Source organism: Poecilia formosa, unplaced genomic scaffold, assembly GCF_000485575.1.
Source record: "Poecilia formosa unplaced genomic scaffold, Poecilia_formosa-5.1.2 Scaffold55, whole genome shotgun sequence".
Taxonomy (NCBI): Eukaryota; Metazoa; Chordata; class Actinopteri; order Cyprinodontiformes; family Poeciliidae; genus Poecilia; species Poecilia formosa.
Window position 1 is genome coordinate 2643211 of NW_006799994.1, and position 17047 is coordinate 2660257.

A 17047-nucleotide genomic window follows, 5' to 3' on the forward strand; every position below is an offset into this window, starting at 1 on the left:
CTTGATGACGTCAGTCAACTCCCGCAAATTTGAACAATTTAACAATTAGGACTGGACAATTTTATAATTGGGACAAATATTAGCATATATCAAATATACATAATTAAGGAAAAGTAATTTCTAAGTAGAAAGACCTTCAAAATAAAGGAATTAAGTTTTATATTACTGATTGAAAAAAGCTTGATAGAAAACAATTTATTACCTCAAATTACTTTTTCAGACTTCTGTTACCAGTGAAGCTTGAGTCTTGTTTGCCACCTTCATCAGATTATTTGCTTATAAAGTATTTATCTCAAATGACAACTCATAATACATGATGGCCAGCCTGTCATGGAGTTAACTGATTTCTTCCTTATTCCCCAGGTTTGCCAGGGATTCATAAACAGGGAAAGTTAAAACAATTATTTAATATTTAATGTTTTACCAACCTGCATCTGGCCAGAGTTCCTGTCACACAACTGGATGATTATTTTATAATAACTGCTAAACACTTATTAACAAACTTATGTTTACTTTGTTATCATAATCAAGTATACTCTAGTAAGATACCAGCATAGAAAGAGAAACATAATTTTTGTAACTAAATAAATATAAAAAATAGAACAGATAACAAGCAGCGGAAAACAACAGTGACTTGTTGAAAACAGGCTGCGGTTAGTGGGGAAAACACGTTCCAACCGCCCGTTAAACTGGCAGCTCCTCCGGTCTGTTAGCGGAGCTATGCTACTCCGAAAAACTCCGTAGCAATTATTAAAGTAAGAATATTCTGGATGAACTGAGTGGATAGACGAAGCTATAAGGTCTACTTTCTCGCCTAAAAAGAAATTTAAATGAGTTTTCGTGGCAATTAATGGTGGTAAAAATGCAATACATTTCTGTACTGACCTTCTATATTTACCGCTGCTGGTGGCGCATTGCATTGTGGGATATCTTGCTGCCTCAAGTCCGCAGAAGGATGCATTGATGCATCCTCGATAAAATGGGTGGAGCAAGAACACATCCGGGTACTTTGAGCGTTCTTGCCTGGATGTGTACTTTGAATTGGAACAGTACTTGGGCCGCTGTCGATGACGTTTCACGAGGACGCGAGAACACAAGTACAGACAAGAACGCATATTGAGAAACGGCCTTTGTTAGCGGATGAAGCGGTGCGTCTGATTTACAGGCGTACTAGAAACAAAATATAAAGGTTCCAGTGGATGTAAAAAAAAAAGTGATTAATTGCATTAAATTCTGAATGCAATAAATCCATGTAAATCCTTGAACTGAACTCCTTTTTTGTATAAACACATTAAAACCTGTAAACCTCATGTTCTTAAAAATATTGTATATAAATACACTGCTCAAAAAAATAAAGGGAACACTCAAATAACACATCCTAGATCTGAATGAATGAAATATTCTCATTGAATACTTTGTTCTGTACAAAGTTGAATGTGCTGACAACAAAATCACACAAAAATCATCAATGGAAATCAAATTTATTAACCAATGGAGGCCTGGATTTGGAGCCACACACAAAATTAAAGTGAAATGTTCCCTTTATTTTTTTTGAGCAGTATAGTTTAAATGCATTGAAGAGTGAAAAGTTGTGAAAATCTTTCTGCTCTGCAGCAGCTTTCTGGCCTCTGGACAGACCAGGCTGTCAATTTATCCCTCTTCCTTCCACAGCAACATTTCTCTGATCCATCAGCCGTTTCATCAACGGAGCAGCGAAGTCTGAACATCTGAGCTGAAACTCAGCTGACAGCAGCAAACGGGGCTGATGGCTAAATAAGAGCTCATTAGTTAGCGAGGCGGCTGAAGCGTGGCGGTAAATGCTGAAGAGCAGCGGCCTGCTCCACATGCAGCTGCTGCGTTAACAGAACGCACCGTTTGGTCAAGTTTGTTGTTTATGCAGAAATGTTGATATTTCTCTTGAACTAGACGCTTCTATGCAGTTTTTATCTGCATGAATACTGAACTCGGTGAAGAAATTATGGACATTTCATGATTTTTCACTAAATAACTACAAAAACTGTCAGATTAGGGACCGACCAACATCTGAGAGATAATCATTAACTAGTGAAATATTTCCAAAATGTTGACAAGACTTTTCCTGTTTTATCCATTTTCCTTTCCGGCTGTTCTCACTTTCCACTCAGCACCATTTTTTGTTTGTTTTAAAAGCAGCTTTGAGGCACGATGGAGAAAACTGAAACTGCTGCTGCGCCAGCAGGTTGTTGCTAAGCAACCAAAGAGCTGCTCAGTCAGCTGAAGCCACTAATCTTCAGCTGGAAATTGAATGAGATTACATATGCCATTATTGGCTGGGATTGACTGGGTTTATGTTTGACGCTTTGGTCAAAATGACCACAACAAAAATGTCCAGTGCAGCCTGTGCTTCAGGTTAGTGATGCTAGCGGTTAGCTAATGGTTAGCTAGCGGTTAGCTAGCGCAGGTCGGTGTTCTGTGACCAACAACCAAAAACATTTTATTTCTGCTTCATCAATAATCTCACAGCTTCAAGGTTTCAACATGATTTTCACTCAGAAACAGATGCAAACACATACACACACACACACATACACACACACACACACTTCAGCCGCGTTTCACATGGAGCCGCGCAGCGAGACGTCCTGCATGGCACCGCATGTTTACAGCCAACAGCCAGGTGATTAATGGATTTATTACCTGCTAAAGACACGCCGCCTGCAGCTGACAAGAGCAACACACACACACACTTTACTGACTGTAGACTCTACCAACCCGTCCTCTCTGCTGATGACTCTTTACTTGAAACTCTAATCAGAACTGTCAGTGCAGCCAGCAGAGAGTGTGTGTGTGTCTGTGCCTTTCATTCCCCAGGCAGATAAAAAGTGATTGTTCTGTGCAGCTCTGAGGTGAAGTGGTGAAGTATGAACTGCTGACAGCAGCAGCTGCAGACAGGAGCCGTTTCAAACCAGAGCACAAAACTTTCTGAGTCACATTTTCATCTCTCAGTTCAGCCTCAGCCCACTCTGCCCTCCATTTGTAAAGCTGATCAGCGCGCACGCACACACACACACACACACACACTCCTCTTGTTCCACTTCAGTCCAGCTGATCTGCGCTCTCTCTCGCCGCCTCGCATGTTTACCTGCATAATTCAATTGCTGGAGGACAATAATGGAGGAGAAAGCTTTGCATCATTCATGTAAAGTATCGCTGCCGAAACTTCCTGCCTCCACATCAACCACTTTCCGTCGATCCAATCCGTCATTCTCAGGTTCTTCTCCAACAGAATCCGTCTGAGGTGCATCATTACCCAGACGGCAGCGAGGCGGTTTGCATGGACCTCATTTAAAATCAAACAATTCAATTACCAAACAGCCTGGAGGAACTCAACACCTGCACACAAAGTTAGTTCAGGGAAACTTAATGGGACTGGAGCTGGAATGGCTTCTGCATTTGAGAAGTGGAAACGTCTAGACCTGAAGTCAGCACTATTAGGCCTAACAAGCCGCAGGAAAGAAGGATGAGACGACTAGAAATGGAAAGAGGGAGGGAGGGAGGGAGAGCTACTCATCAGGGCGAGCGGCGCGGACCGATGGAGACCGGCAATGACAGCCTGGCGAGTCGAGATCTGTTGACTCAACCGTCGCTTTGAGTAGGAAACGCCTCAGCTGCGTTTCATGATGTGTTAAAGTTGCTTTTTGTAGTCTGTCCATTTCATGATCACTTCTCTGTCTGCAGACACAAGATCTGAAGTGACGCCTGGATGAAACGGCAGGCCTTTAAAGCCAGCTAACAGCTAACAGCCAGCTAGCAGCTAACAGCCAGCAGCTAACAGCCAGCAGCTAACAGCTCACAGCTAACAGCCAGCAGCTAACAGCTCACAGCTAACAGCCAGCAGCTGTGGCCTGAACTGGTTTATACTGGGCCAACTGGGGCTGCAGAAACAACAATCTTCTCTCCTGTGAAACCTTTCAGTTTATTAGAGCAACTAAAACTCGTTGTAACCGTTTTGTTTTGCCAGAGTTTGGTAATAAATACAGAAGCAGGATCTCATTAAAGTCGTGAAGTTCCTCATTAAATCCAAAATGTTCCCATTTAAACAGGAAAGGTCGAAACAGTGAAATGGAAACACCTTGCCAGATGCTTTGAGTGAGAAAATGAAGTTCAGCAATCATAAAACACTTAATCTGCAAGAAATTAAGAAACTTTCTCTGTTAAACGAGTTCTATCTCATTATAAGAAGAAAGTTTCTCATGTTAACGATCTGCTGCTGCTTTAGTCATTTCCCCTCCGACACTTAAACGCCTCATCTTGTAAACCAGATCCCTCATTTCAGGAAGTAAAAAACAACAGATATGTTTCATATCCATCACTGTTCAAATCACCTCCTGTGTTACTCTTGTTCCTACATGACGCATCATGTTTCAGTTAATAAACATTGTTTCAGTTAATAAACACATCATGTTTCAGTTAATAAAGGACAGATAACGGTCTCTTAAAACTGAGTCACTTTCTAACTCCTTGTTCCTTTAATTAGTTTTTTCAGAGCAGAAAAATCTCCAACTTTAAATATTCAATTAGCAAATAAATGGAGGAATCTGAGTCACATTTAAAGAAAAAGTTAATGGCAGGACAATTAAAATACGATCACTGAACGATGCATAAGAGGATTAAAAATAACATTTCTGTTCATCATCAGAGTATCAACTGAAGAAAACGAGTTAAAATGTACAAAATACCCCAAACCACCAATAAAACACATTTCTGTTCAGATCATTTTAGCATTTAAACCGCCTCTGGTGTACTGAGCCGAGTTCGGACCGGTCCCCTTGCCTTCATCTTCTCTGCTGTAAACGAACAGAGAAATTACAGAGCAGCTCTGTAGTCACAGGCTCTGCAGCAGACTCGGTCTCCTCGGTTTGGACACGTCCGCCTGCAGCCTCATGCGTCACACCGAGAGGAAACCTGCAGGTTCATGGACTTAATGCTTCGTGTTCTGCAGAAGTTAGTGGAGCTGAACGTCCGGCTTACGGATCAAATGTCAGAGGAGCGACGGTCTGTTCAAATGTGTCTGTATTTCAGCTCCAGCTAAGCAGGAACGGTTTGACCTGGTGATCATTTCCTTTAAAGACTTAAAGGTCCAGTGAAACACATTCCTCATATTTCAGCCTAAAATTGCAGTAAATTTATTTGCAGTAAGAATAAGTGGAGTAAACGTTAAAACATAACGCAACATCTGCAATGTTCATGCATGGTTGGTGTAATTTGTAGTGAGATTTGACTGCAAACTACAAATATCAGAGGGCTTTCACTGAAAACATTTCAAAATATTTATATAATATTTTCTATTCAAAACGGTGCTTTTCTTGATTTAACCCCATTAGACAATTTTTCAATAAATAAAATAATGAAAAAAGGTGATTTATGCACCACGTTCAGAAAAAGGTGCATAAATAACTAATATGCAGCGATTCTGACCAACAGGATCTGAGCAGCAATGTGCCACAGGAGTGGTGCTGCAGCAGCAGCGGCTGCAGCAGCGGTGCTGGTCAGCTCTGGCCTGCTGCTGAATCCCACTGAGCTTCCGGGTCGGTGGGTGAATTATTCACTCCAGCCTTGAGAATAAAACGAAGATTCATTAATTAGCTCCTCTGGAATCAACAACCCAAAATAAAAACATCTGTGTGATGGATTTCTGTTACATTATTTATGAACTTAGCAATAATCCCCACTTCATAAAGACAGAGGGAGAGCTCTTTGTCTTTACTCTGCATGTGAAGCAGCTGCTTCTGCTCAGAGTTCAGTAAACATGCAGAATGACTGATCCGGTTTGTGAATCCTAACACCATAAAGCCGTCACTCCACATTTGCTTCAGGTTCACTAACACCACCAGCATCCAGTCAGACTCCAACATCCTCCATCACCGGCTCCACCTGTAAAATTCATCCTTGCTGCTGCGCTTCCGTCCAGGTTTGTCGCTGAGAGCCAGCGGCTGTCGCCTGCAGCACCGAGATAAATGAGAAGGAGAGATTCAGAAACTCTGCTGCAGACCAACTTCCTGCCACAGCTCTGCTGGGACCCTTCGATATATTTACACTGCTTGTGTCAAAGTTGGTTTTCTAGAAATTCAATCTGCAGAATAACTCCTGCAAGACGAGGCTTCATGTCAAAGAAACTTCATCATTTCTACTGACGTTCTTCTTCTTGGACTCTACGTTAAATTCACATCTAAAGCCCGATTCAGCGTCGAGTTGATCAGCTGCTAATTTATTTGCATACATTAAGGGAAAAGACTCCCATACCATTTAATTACTGATGCTCCGATCAATGGGCCAGTAATCAAAGCTGCTCAGTGATCTGTGGACCAATGGAAAGGTCAAATAGTGGAACCGAAAGGATTCTTTCTTCCTCATTCATTAAAAACATCAATACTGAAAACTCCCACTTTGTTAAAAGCATCAGCAGCACTTTGTTTGATGCTGCCTCTGTCTGAACCTGCAGCACATTCATCTTTTATTTTATGGCCAATTAACCGTAACGAAGGCAAAGTTTAGGTGTTACAGTCCTTAGAAAGAAAATCTGTCTGAACCAAAACCAGGATCTGTAATCAGAACTCAAAGAAAAACAGGAACTGGTTTCATCCAGTAGAACCTGATCAGTGCGTCACGTTTCTCTAAAACTAAAAAACTTTCTTCAAATCAGTCTGAGTCGCAGGCTGCATCGTTCCCACCCGTCTGGTTATTTCCGCTTCAATCCAACTCCAGTCCACTTTAACCCGACTCCAGTCCGTTTGTCTGTAAACATCGGTTTGGTTGTTGAGGTGTGAACACTGATTGACCTCTGACCTCTGGTCCTTCAAATATTGGTCTGGGTTCAGTTGAAGTGAACTCGGGTTCGGTTTGAACACCAAGCGGACCGCAGACCGCTCCAAAACCAGGAAGTGGACTACAGTGCAGGGCATTCTGGGAAAGTCCAACCAAAGCTAACGTGCTAGCCTAGCGCTAGCAGCAGAAATGGCTCCTGGTCTTTAGACTAAAGAGAAATCCTCCAACCGCTAAAATCTGACGCCTCCATCTTGTTTCCATCTGGTGAAGAAGGAAGTTGCTCTCAGCGTCTTCAGAGGTTTTTGTGTCGTTTCCTTCAGTGGTTCTTGGTGCAGCGCCCCCACAGGCCAGGAACAACCCACATATGGAGGCTGTCGCAGGTTTGATTCCCGGCCTGATGACCTCTGCTGCATTCCTTCCCCCGTCTCTCATTACCCACTTTCCTGTCAATTAACCATCAACTAAAGGCCAGCAGAGCCAATACAAGGAATATTAGTGCCATGTAGATCCGGTTTCCCAACCACCGTTTGTCGGAGCAATCAAAAACCCTGAACTGCACCACTAAACGAGCATTTCTGGCCTAAACCCCCGAAACTAAACGAGTGTAAATACAGAACAAATGATCTAATCAGAACTTTCCTTCATCTCATGCTACACCATGCAGACACTTTGTGCTGATGAAGATTCAAACAGGTCAACATGTCTAATTACCTTTCATAGCAGAGCAGTTAGCTTTACTTACAGATTGATTCAGATAATAATTGACCACTGTGGGGCGCCAACAGAAATCCTGCTGTTGGTCTGGAAATCATTAAGAACAAAAACCAAAATGATTCTGAATCATTCTGAATCAAGTCTTTAGTTGCTGGCGGGTTCTCAGGCAGGCTGTTTTTATTTGGCGCTTACTTTTATTACTTTTTCTTCACACACTGTCAGGTTTGTGTTTCTCGCCGGTTCATTAAGACAGAATCAATCAGTCCCTCCTTTACTCTGTGAGCTTTAAATCTTCCATTTAATCTGCAAATGTTTCATCATTTGACGTGAGCAGCCTGGTTTTTGTCTGCAGCTGTAGGTTTGTTCATCTGCAGCAAACGGAAAGTTTGATGTTCAGAGAAAGTGTTGCCTCGTCTTCTGGGTAAATCGTTTTTCCAAAAGAAAAGACCTGAGTTATGTTATGGTTGAATTCATATTGTGGTCTTAAATACTTTCAGTGATTTCTGTGAGGATTTGGTTTTGTGGATGTTTCTAGATTATCGAGTCTCTGTGTTGTTGCGTCTTTCCCTCGACCGTCTGACCGTCTTTCCTGACTACCTCCCGGTGTATTTAATGCCGCCGATCCGAGTCGCCTGCTCCCTGTCGGGTCCTTGTTGTGTTGGACGGCGTGTCTCGTCTACGCTGCCTGTTTGTTTTGCGTATTGTTCTCCAGTTGCTACCAGTCTGAGCTCCTGGCCTCACTGCCTGGATTTTGTGTTCATCTTCATTAAAACCATCAATTTCACCACAGCCTGGGTCCACCGCGTCTCATCCTCACCACCAACAAGCATTTCATTACAGTTTTTCCCCATTTAAAGATAATTTTGCTGAGATTAGAAACAGTCAAATTATCTGGTTCTCATTTTTCACCAGACGCAAAATAAAAAAGATTAAAACCTTAATCAGCATCTTTGCAGTCAGTTTGACCCGAAGGACCCAGAGCATCACAACACAGCCGATGATTTGATGGTAAAGAAATAAAGTTCAGCCTGTATAAACTTCAGTAACATCCTGTAACAGTCGTAATTGTGTAGCATCTCTTTTCTTTGACCTTAGCACCGCGGTTCACACTGAACCAGGATCGCTGAGCCGCATTTCACCTCTGATATAAAACTTGTTTAATTTTGCAGTCATTTGTTCAAAAAGCAAATCCCAGATCAAACGAATGAAGTCAGATAGTTATAAGCTTCATTACATTGAGGCAAGATGTTCCTGAAAAGAAGATGGAGGTGAACTGACTAAACAAAAACTCAAGAATCAAAAAGAAAATTTTACTTTTAAGAAAAGCTGGAAATCACCACAAAAGACTCCAATGATCCAAACTACAGCGGGGGAACAAATCAGTCGCTCAGGTTCTCGGCTCCGACGCTGGGCCACATTCAGTCATGACACAGACTGCAGCGGAGAAAACGGACCGGACAGAGAGAAGCGGCGCAGGGGAGCAGGAAAGGTGAACGTCTGCTGTGAGGTCAGAGGTGAAGCTTCAGCAGACGGCTGCTCACTTCCTGAAACACGCAGGAGCGCAGAGAAAGATCCCATCAGAAACGGTGATTCTGGTCGGGCCTGAAACGACTTCGATTCAGGAAAGTGATCTGCTTCAAAGCCAGAATATCCTGTAATAAACAGAGTTAAACTAAACGCTCCGAGGTCTGGGCCGGAAGGTCGTGTTGCATAGCAACGCTCTCACTTCCCCCAACGCCTGCTACGCTGTTAGCAATGCATGCTAAGCTAAGTGCTACTTTTAGCTCTGGAGGCAGATGTAGAGAACAAGTGCCAGGAAATTACAAAAACGGTTAAAAGTGTGGAAACATTTTAACCTAAGAAGCTCAGCGCAGTTAGCTTCCCAGCAGCGCGTCCGCCATGTTGGAGCAGCTGGACAGAAAAAACCCGATGAGTTCATCAAACCCGCCCGTTGCTGCCAACAGGCATCACTTATGTTCACTTTGCCAAATATGTTCACCCAAAGCTCGAGTAGTTTCGACAGAACCTGATTAATCACCAGAATAATTGATAGAAATAACTGATAATCAATAGAATAGTTGGCTACTATAATAATGGTTCGCTGCAGCCTGACTTCTCCTTGTGCGGTTCTGGACATCAGAATGGGCCACGGCTGTTTGTCTCTTTCTAAGCTCTGCTAACATGAGCGCAAAAGGTCGGCGATGTTGAATCAGGTCAGCCGGGTCAAACGCGTCGGCGTGTCGGGTTTCCGTCCCGACAAGATAAGCAGGTTTAAATCAAAAACAACGAGACAAACAGATCAGATTCAACATGATGACCTGCTGATGAGGTCAGAGCGAAAATACAAACCTGTTCATCGTTAAACTGCACGGCCAATATGCATGTCAAATCATTTATTAATCCTCTGCACTTTAAAAGGTTGTTACATATTTTAACACAAATCACTTGGCCAGGGCAAGTCAGTTTAGGGAATAGAGTTGGGTATAAATTATTCAATAAACTAATATAAAGCAGCAAACACAAACAATTGCTGATGGGCTTTGATCTTCATTTTATTGAATCAGTCCACAGATTAATGTGTTCATAAAACATGTAGCTGCTGATGAGCCACAAAACGCTTCATCATCACCTTTCCACACATCAACGCTGCAGCATCAGCATCAGCATGCTAACCACCAGATAAACCGCTCGGCGTTCAGATATGTGGAAAATCAAACCTCTGAAACAGACGATCCAGTGATGTGGTTCCACCCAAATGTTAGGGAGGGAATCTGACACCAACTCCATGTGGTTAAACTGGGATGGACTGGAGACACCCTGGGATAAGGGCGTAAGAAGATCTCAATAAATAAACTTTGGGTTTTACACCTGATTGCTCAAAGCTAACCGAGAACAGAAACTAGTTAAACACATCAGAGAATCACGACTTGCATTGGGAAGTGATCCAGAAATATCATGGTGCATATAAGCACACACACACACACACACACACACACACGCACACACACAGTCTCCTCGGCCTCCTGAGGGTGCAGCTCCCACATCACCCAGCATGTCCACCACAATCAGCATAGCAGCGGCTCATTAGAGCTCGTTATTCAGATAAAATCTTAATTGACCTTCTTTTTCTCTTAGATTCCTTTAAGTCTGGAGCTTTTTGCTGAAATAACTCCTCATGTTTCTGTTAAAACTGCCTCCATGTCAACGAGCACTTAACTTTACAACCCGACATGATGAGCAGTTTATCACATTTAGAGATCAGGATGGAAAGAGTTAATTAGATGTTTAAAGTTTCAGGTGATGGACTCTTTAATCAGAACATGGGTCCAAATCTGCAGAGCAGAACCGATCCCTCTGGTGAAAAACAAGCAAATTGATTTTAAGGTGAAATTTTCTCTTCACCGAATTTTTCTTCAAGACACTTTATTGATCAAATATCAAGTATAGAACAGATCACTGGATGTCGAAGCATTCACAGTGATTCATGGTGGACAACATGGCTACATTTAGCGCCTTAGCATTAGCTTCAGCTAAATGCCATGCTGGCTAATGCTGGGGTAGCGCATTAGCGTTAGCTGACCTAACGTCTATGGTTAGTGCTTTAGGGCTAGCAGAGCTAGCCTTTCAGCTAGCAGTGCCCTCTGGGGCAGAGTAAAGCAATCTGAGCGGACCGACTCGGATCAGAACCGATCAGAACCGATGCCCGGTGGTTCTGCGTGTGAACGGGACCGACCCGGATCAGAACCGATGCCCGGTGGTTCTGCGTGTGAACGGGACCGACCCGGATCAGAACCCATCAGAACCGTGTGACAAGCTGGAGACGGATCAGAGAAGCTGTGCAGGATGAGAGTCTCCCGGCTGGCAGCGCGCCCAGGGCAGAGTCACCTCTCCAATTAGTCCAGCAGCAGAACCGGGCCCTGCTGGTCCATCCTCACTTCCTCTCTGAAAACTTTCTGACTTTCTGCCTCATGACAGATTTCAGTTGTAACTTGAAATGTTAACATCTCAAACTTAAAGTCCATCTTAAAACTGAAGACACTACAAAGAGTTTCTACCAACAATAACACGGTGCGGTTTATTGCTCCCTCACTGATCAGGCTAAAACCTTTCAGTAGCCGATTCTCCTTGCAGGTGAGGTTTGCCGGGTCCGTCAGCAGGCACAAGCTTTCCTCCTAATGAGCGAGCCTGCGGCGTTTTAAACTTCCTGCGTGGTTTTCCTCTGATCAGGGCTGATCAGAAGCAGGAGAGGAGATGCTGAGGCCAAACTCCTCTCACTTCCACAGAGACGAAATAATGAGCAGCAAACCTGCAGGACCGGCTGCCTTCACTTCACCAACTCCACACCGCCAGCAGGACTTACAACAACCAATAACTTTACATGTTTATTAGAAAGTCATTTAATGGAAAATGTAAAACTGATGCATATTTTGCTGAAGGTGAAAACAACAAAGGAACTGATGCAACTGAAGCCTTTAAACAAAAAACACTTTTTTATCTACAGCTGGCATTAAATGTTTTATTAAAGCCATTTCTATTAAACATTTAAAGTTGATCAATCTTTACAAAATAACGCTGCAGCTGATTCGTCCAATCAGCTGCAGCGAAGCAGAGCCGCCAGTCACCGACTGGCTGCATGTTCAGGAAAAAACTAACTAAAGTTCTGCTTTGGTCTCAGGAACCAACCAGGCCTGTTGCAATAAGCAAGAAATAAAATAATCGCAGAATAGATTAAAACAGGCTCAAAAATTTCCATTTGCATGGTTTTTAATTTTTGGGTTTTGGATGGTAAAAGTTTTCAGTCTGCTGTTTTGGTCTCAGCTAAACCGTTTTCTTCACAGAGGCTTCAAAATTCATTCTGTTGTTTCTGTTTTGTTTGTTTTGGATGATTTAAAAGTCTTTCAGTGTTAAATGTTCATTAGAAAGTGTTCCTGCATGATTTTACCACCAACATTAATTACTTGAAAATGGTTTTAACGGAGCATGCCAGAGAGAGCGCCCCCTGTCTGCAGACAGCCTCCATGAACGTTTTCATTCCCATCCAGGAATTTTCAGTCTTTGGAGTTTAGCGAAGAATCATAAAAATACCCAGAATTCCTCAGTGACGGATAGATTCATTCAAAAACTAGACAGTGGAGGTGGACTAGTTAAAGTAAAACACCAACATTTCTGCATAAAACATCATGACCTGACCAATCACAGCCCGCCTCTCAGCGTTCTGGACTGCAGATTATTGGCTCCGCCCACTGGCGGCGTCAGTTTTCGGCGCTCCGCCGGCTCTCTGAACGTTTTCACAGTTTGTCGCTGCGTTGTTGTTGTCCTCCTGTTAGCTTCATCATGTAGCCATTGTTACATAACAGCTCAGCTGCAGCTCCTGAAATAATTCATTAAATGCAGAGTTTTGCTTCTGTTCAGACCTAAAGGCCACCAGTCCTCCTGCGCCTTATCAGACACCCAGCAGGCCAAACACTGACTCATGAAAACAACCTTGCCCATTTGAAAGGTAATTATAAAACTTATCTTTATATTAGAAAAGTGTTTTGCTCTCTTCTGGGAGTCTGTGAACGCCAGCGAGTGGAATGATTATCTGAACAAATACTCCCTGTGAGGCGTTGTTTTGCTGCTTCATTTGACTTGCTAATGAAACGTTCAGCTATCAGGAGCTTTAATTAAAAACAGCCTGTTTGCTGTTTGGTCTCCGATTCATCCGCCACTTCGCTCATCACGTTCCCTAAACCGGACCCAAACCCATCCGGACCGGGACCAGCAGGTGGAGCGGTCCGTAGAACGGCTGATCCTCGATTCTTCCTCTCCCTCACAAAACGCTGGATAATCTCACGACCTCGTCGATCTGCTCTTCACTCTGCTGCAGCTAAACAGTTTAAGATCCAACTAAAACTGAGCTTTTCTTTTTCACTGTTTTTACCTTCGATATCTGAGGTTTAGTATCGGCAGACAGAGAGAAACACATTGAACCGACTTAAAACGTTCATTTATTTAAACGGAAATGTGCTGAACTTTAAATTTATTGATAACGATGCACCATTACAGCTCACGTAGTGATACAAAGTTCAGTTTGGTGTCAATCAACTCTGATACTTTTGCTGCAAAAATGTTCACTGACCAAATTTGTTAGAGTTGGGTAATATAAGGGAGCTGGTTGACCTATTGACCTTTCACTCATATCTTCAAAGCAAAAGTAGCACAAATGGAGCAGATAAACCAAATTCTTTTGATCTGAAGAAGGTGGAGGTTTTATTAACATCATTAAAATGATAATTGCACAAACGTTTGACGCCAGTTTGTTAGATGTGAAGAAGGCGGGGGCCCGACGGCACTCAGGGTGTTACTCAGCTCAAACGTCCTGCAAATTTCTGCTAAATGACCCAGTAGTTCTGTCCAAACATCTTCAGCGTCTTTAGTTCCCACCTCATCAGCAGCTGCTCAGCTTCGCTGCACCGAGCCTTTCGACCGGCCCCATCCGGCCCCTGCTGCGCTGTGTGATAAGACAGGACAGCTAATGTGGCCCCCGGACCGCAGGCAGCCCCCAGACCGCAGGTGGCCCCCAGAGCAGAGGCAGCCCCCGGACCGCAGGCGGCCCCCAGAGCAGAGACGGTCCCCATCCGGCCCCTGCTGCGCTGTGTGATAAGACAGGACAGCTAATGTGGCCCCCGGACCGCAGGCGGCCCCATCCGGCCCTTGCTGCTCTGTGTGATAAGACAGGACAGCTAATGTGGCCCCCGGACCGCAGGCGGCCCCATCCGGCCCCTGCTGCGCTGTGTGATAAGACAGGACAGCTAATGTGGCCCCCGGACCGCAGACGGCCCCCAGAGCAGAGGCGGCCCCCAGAGCAGAGACGGCCCCCAGAGCAGAGGCGGCCCCCAGAGCAGAGACGGCCCCCAGAGCAGAGACGGTCCCCATCCGGCCCCTGCTGCCCTGTGTGATAAGACAGAACGGCTAATGTGGCCCCCGGACCGCAGGCGGCCCCCGGACCGCAGGCGGCCCCATCCGGCTTCTACTGCGCTCTACCAGCTACATTCAGATGTAAGGAGTAAATTAAGCTGGTGGTCTGCAGGCGCCCCCTTGTGGTCAGTACTGCATCGAGCGTTTAAATGCCGTGACATGAGCTCAAAGTGCAGTTATCTTCCCAAAGGATTGCGTTTAAAAACACTAAGATGAGCGGCTGAAGGCTGCTCACTCAAAGGAAAAGCTGAAGGAATCGGTGAAAGAAAACAAATTCAGGATCTTCATAAGCGGAGGAATTCATGTCATGTCAGAAACAGTTTCCAGTTTCTCAGAGCGAGTTGCTACACTTTTATTGTTTTTAGAATACTATTAAAATACATCAGATGCCACAGACATGCAGATGTAGGCCTGCTGTGCTGAGTGCAATTTGACATGAGCAGCGCCGGGCCCCGCGCTGATTAACTGCATCTTAACACCTGAAACTAAATAATTATTCTCATCAGGCTTTCTGTCAAAGTAACTCAAGTCAATTTTTCTTTCATTACGTTTCTAAATTATAAATAGGCCTAAAATGTTATTATTGCACATATTGCACAGTGAAGAACTTCTTCTTTGATTTTTATGTTTTCTATCACTGAAAAGCTTAAAATCATTTCCAGAATCTGTAAATAACTCAAAATGGCACCAATTTGTTGATGTTTTAATCGTGACCAGTCACATTTACAACACAGCCCCGCCCTTCTCCTGGGACAAACAAAGACCACAACACCATGAGACAAATATTTCCAGATGGATGGCAGACAGAATATTGCATCTTTTCTGCTGCTCTTCCATATTTTCTATCATAAAGGATTGATGGAACTTCACCTTCAGAGATCAGACTCGACTTATTATTCTACTCACCACAAAAAAACTAAGAGAAAAATGCATCAGTGTGGGATTTAACATAAATATGCATCAATGCCGAGTAACTTTTCTGCTCCCTGCAGATGAAGCAAAACTCTCTCAAACCGATTTAAATATGATCACAGCTTTCTCCACAGACCAAACATAAAAACCTAATTCATGTTTTTAATAAAGCCGATCACGTGTTACCAGCTTCCATCATTCAGATTGTTCCTGTAGGCGACAATCTGATAAAACCTGACATGAATTTCCTGTTTTGTTTCGCTAAGTTTCACATCTGTAAAATAAAGTCTGCTCCAGTAAAACTAAAGCTCTCTTCCTGATTCTTTGATGTTTCCATGATGTCACACAGGAACCCAGAAAGTTTGATGTGTTGCCTTAAAATACGTCCCCAGGTTTTCCTCCTGTTAACCAATCAGAACCCTGCAAAGCCATGACATCATCGTCTTGTGACTCTGCTCCGTCTTTTCAAACCTCCAGTCGGTTCTGATAGAGGTTTCTTCCTGCTACAAGAAGTTTTTCCTCTCCACTGTCGACACATGCATGCTCGGTATGGGGCTGGAAAGTCAACAACTCAACGAAAGCCATTGTCTGCTGTCGCCCCCTGCTGGTTCAGGAGGACTGAATGCTGTTGGTCAACGACTAAAAGCTCTGCTGGGTTTCCTTAGATAAAAACTTTTTAAAATAGTTAAAATAATAGATAACTTGAAATGATTTTTTTTTTTTTTTTGCAAAGTGCCTCAAGACAACATTTGTTGTGAACTGAACTGAAATTAAGACAACATGAAACTGATCCCATTTGTTTTGTTCTGTTACAGTTTTACTAATAAAGTTCCACATCCTGGATGTTTACAGCAGTGTATTTTAAAATCACTATTATAAACATTTGTGTAAAAATAATGAATAAATAAAACTGTCAGCTGTTCACACAGCACCCTCTCCTGGCCAGCTGTGGGAAGAAGACATTTGGCCCAGTTCAGAAACACTTTAATCATTCTGTTTGCTTAAAGAAGACTTTTGATTTTTACATATTTAAAGTCTTCCTTCGATTTGAGGTTTCAAAGAATAGATTAAAAATAAACTCCAGGATTTCACAAATCATCCAATACAAAAATTACTAAAATCTCTAGAAATAAATAACAGGGATAATTACTGTATTAGAAAACCAGCTCAGTTTTTAAGACATACTGGGCAGAAATTACACAAAAATTGGAAATTGTATTCTGGGAAAATAAGTATTGTTTTCTTTCAACGTATCAAAAAGCAGCAAACTCACAAAGACACTTTAAAATGTTACCAGACAATTTAATGCTTATTGGGAGGAAAAAGCACTTTAGGAGTTGTATTACTACAACTGATGATTATTTTATGAATCGATTATTCTTCTGATTTATCAATTATTCAGATAAAAAAAAATTACATTCTGTTGATTTTTCATTTAACCACTTACGGTGTTTTCAACAATATTAGAATCACATTAAAAGATAATAATTTAAATTGTTTTTTAAATAATAAAAGAAACATTTTAAGCCTTCCTGGAGCATATGGTTGATGATGTAGCAAAGACGAATCTGCAGTCAGAAAACTGCCTTTTTTAGAGCCTGTAACCTGCAGTTAGCAATCAGTTATTAGATTAGTTGACAATAACTGCAGTAGTCGA

The 17047-nt window shown here is 42.9% G+C and overlaps 1 protein-coding gene across 2 annotated transcripts in view; it reads right to left on the reverse strand.

Annotated features, from left to right (window-relative positions):
* LOC103138888 (PQ-loop repeat-containing protein 1) overlaps positions 1-17047 on the reverse strand; it is a 32773-nt gene that overhangs the window by 10509 nt on the left and 5217 nt on the right. The gene's annotated exons all lie outside the window — the stretch shown is intronic.